We start from the raw sequence: 3593 nt of genomic DNA, 5'->3' as shown, positions 1-3593 counted from the left end.
GAGTTATGTAAAAATGATAATCAAAGGTTTAAAATGAGAGGTCAGTTGACCTAAATCACTGCTTCAAAGCATCTACAAAGCTGGGGCAGATAGGGAGGAGTTGTAGGAATGTCCTTCTCCACCTCACATGTATTTCCAGCCCAGGAATTTCTAATGCCTGGGAGAGGGGTAAAGTGCAAGACCTCCACTCCTCCCTTCCTTGCCAGATGCATGAGAAGAATAACAGAGGTGCTTGTCATACCACCTAGGAAAAGAAAAGAAGATTTCTCCCTTGCCAGGAAAAACTAAGGGTACTGCTAATTTGTCAGACATCCACTAACCAAAAGCTGATAAGAAAAGTTCACCAGGATCCAAATTATTAATCATTCCCTAACAATGGAATTAGGAAAAACTACAATCTGCATACAGTCTTATTGCTTTGGGAACTCTTTTAAAATAAGTAGTATTCATTATAAAAAGATTTCTCATATACCCATGAGTTTTGAAATAGAAAACAGGCTGTGCAGTTTGGAACACTCTGACCTTTCACCTCTGGACAGCCAGTTTCAGTACATGCTGTTCCACATGTACAAGTGATTTTCAGGCTCCATTTAGCATCCTAGACTGTTACTATCTAAACTTCACAAACAGTAAAGTCCAATATAGTTTATTATGATATAGACTAAGCTCTGAAGTAAGACACGAGTCTGAAGTGTTTGGGGGTTTTTTGTTTGTTTCTGCCTGTACCAGGGTTTATTCTGTTTCTGCAGCCTGAAACAGAGCACTCCATGGATGAATCCAGAAGGATGAATTGGTTTTAAACATTTGCTCCTTAAAACCTTTTTCTTCAACTCTCAGTCTGCCAAGTGTAAGGAAAACAACATTTTCTTCCATCAAGGCAGGGACATACTGGAACAAGAAACATGAAAATTACATCCAAAACATTCTGATGTGAGGTAAGAAGCTTGCCTTTTGTTAGCAATATGGAAAACAGTGCCATGCCATGGGCACAGGAGTTTGAAAGCTAGAGAGTTGTCATGGTGTGCAATGACAGATTTGTGTACCATGCTACCACTCTAATGCCTTAATTGAGACCCCCAGCTCCCAAATCTCCAAAAAGTGAGTGACACAAAGGAATTTGACACAGCTTTCCCCCACCTTCCATTTCTGGGGGAGGAGGCGGGTGGAAAACAGTGGTTATACCCTTTCAGGCTGCATTGGATAGAAAACTAACACTTGGCACAAAAATCAAATGAAATATCAACCTGAAAAGCAAAAGTCTGCTTCAAACATTTGGGTAGTCATACTATAAACCAAAAGACTACATTATTATTCTGGGGAGGCTAGTTTATGCATAAATTCATAGCAGTATTTGCAGATAAAAAAAGTTGTGACCAATGACCCTATAGTACAAAACAAGAAAATCTATTAAAAATCTATTTAAAAATACTTGTTTTATTATATGGAAGATTCAATGACACAAGGAAAAAAAAATAGGAAATAGCACACTGCTTCACATTTACAAAAATCTATTTTCATAGTTACAACTATTATGAAAGAAAATATGATTCCCTAAAACCAGACAAAAATAGAAAATGTTCTTTACTTTACTGAAAGGGATATACCTTTGTCCAGTGGATAAAATGCTCTGGCTTCAATCCAGCTCAGCTGGTCATTTTGTTCTAGTATGTAAAAACAGAAGTGGTCTAGGTAGATAAGCCAAAATGTGTACACATACTATGTAAATGGGTGAAGGACTTTCTTAAAAACAGTCACTAAAAAGGAACTATGAAACAGCCTTATGTGACATGCATCAAGTCAGTATTGCCTTTCAAGTCTTTTGTTTTTCTTTCCCCTCTCTAATTACAAAGAGGGGGGGAAAAAAAAAAGAGGAAAAAAAAAAAAAAAGCCAAGCTGAACCTGGGAAACATCAATAAAACCAGATCTCGCAATTGCTTTCCAGAGCAACAGCACCTTGGAGAGCAAGTCACCCTTCCAGTAAACCAGGCAGAAAAAAAAAAATTATTCTTTGAGCAAGAGCTCAGCTTCATATATGCATATGATTTCCACTGAAACTGAGAGCAACCATTTGCCTAGAAAAAGGTTAAACCTACCCTGCCCTTCTAATCTAGCAAGACTAGAAGGGATATATAAGCAAATTTCAGTACAGTACAGAAACATGAAGAAACTTTACAGACACTTAAGCAATTTAAGCAATCCCAAACCTGGGTTTCTTAAAAAAAACAAACAACCAAATAAAAAACCCTACACCCAAAAAGTAAACCTGCACATTAAGATATAAAGCAGTAATTTAAGAATGCGAATTTGGAAGGAATTTCTCCAGTGAACAAGTTATTATACAAGCATAATTTTTGACACAGGAAACTAAGAACCTGATTATAATGTTTGACCTGACACTGAAATTCCTGTATTTCAAAATAATTTTCTACTGAAGTGCATTGCAGGATTTGCAATCTCAGTATTTGAGATTGCCAGTGTTCAGAGAAAAAGAAAATGCAAATTGCAGAGGAAAGAACTCTTTAAATAAATACATCTAATATGTATTATTATGTTATGTTATTCATTTCCCACTACAAATCAAAACACACCACAGGATTCACTAGCAGATGAGGAGTGAAAACAAAAAAGTACCAAATACACCAGCTGTTTTAACCCAAAACAGATAATCATGGAAGAGGAGAAAAGGTAAGAAACTGAAGTACTACTTGGTGATAAGTTCTGACCTTGAACACACACAGTGTACTCTGCCAGGATGAACTATATAGTGGCAATATATTGAAGACATATACAGAACCAATCTCAAAATGTTAGGACATACCAGAGTATATACACCACTCAGAAAGAATGAGAGGATTTTTTTCTTCAACTTCAAAATACACAAAAATATTTGAGCTACCAAGACTGATACACCACTGACCTAAACACCTGCCTTATTTCCTTAAATGTGCCTATCTTCCTTCACATTCCTAATGAAAGCTGTGCCCCCACCAGCTGACTGACACCCCGCAAGCTCTTTGTGATATAGATACCCTTTCTGATGGTTTACTTTCAAAGAGTCACTGCTATGTGTTTCATTCTGATCAGGATGTGAATTATACTTTAATAACAAAGAATATCTTTGAAATATTCTTGACAAAAACATAGTTACAAAAACCTCTGATGAACACTACTATCTACTAGCAAGCCACAAGTAAAGGACAACTATCTTTAAAAAGCTAAGATTTGTACAAAGGAAAAAAGACATCATCACCTAATACCGCATTTCTCTTCTACAGTATGAGAAATATGTATGACATCAGTCCAGATTTTTCAAGGCATTAGGACTGGTGCATGCCATGGTCTCAAGTGACTATCTAAAAAATGCAGCTGAAGGGCTGGAAGGACTTTTTAATGCAATACACTATTACATTACAAATAAGACAAGATGTGAAACAAGACCTTGAGAGGGAAATCTCCTTATTAGTATTTCTGTTTACGTGAACCAGAATCATGTACAAAGTCAAAGCACTGCATTGCACAGCTGAATCAAACACCAGCAATATAAACAGCATGATATCAAGTGAGCAACGAGGTTGCTTTAAGAAACCAGGACA

This window comes from Onychostruthus taczanowskii, unplaced genomic scaffold, assembly GCF_017590055.1.
Source record: "Onychostruthus taczanowskii isolate IOZ18803 unplaced genomic scaffold, ASM1759005v1 scaffold12, whole genome shotgun sequence".
Lineage (NCBI taxonomy): Eukaryota > Metazoa > Chordata > Aves > Passeriformes > Passeridae > Onychostruthus > Onychostruthus taczanowskii.
The sequence above is the reverse complement of the archived record's forward strand: the minus strand, read 5'-3'. Positions refer to the sequence as shown.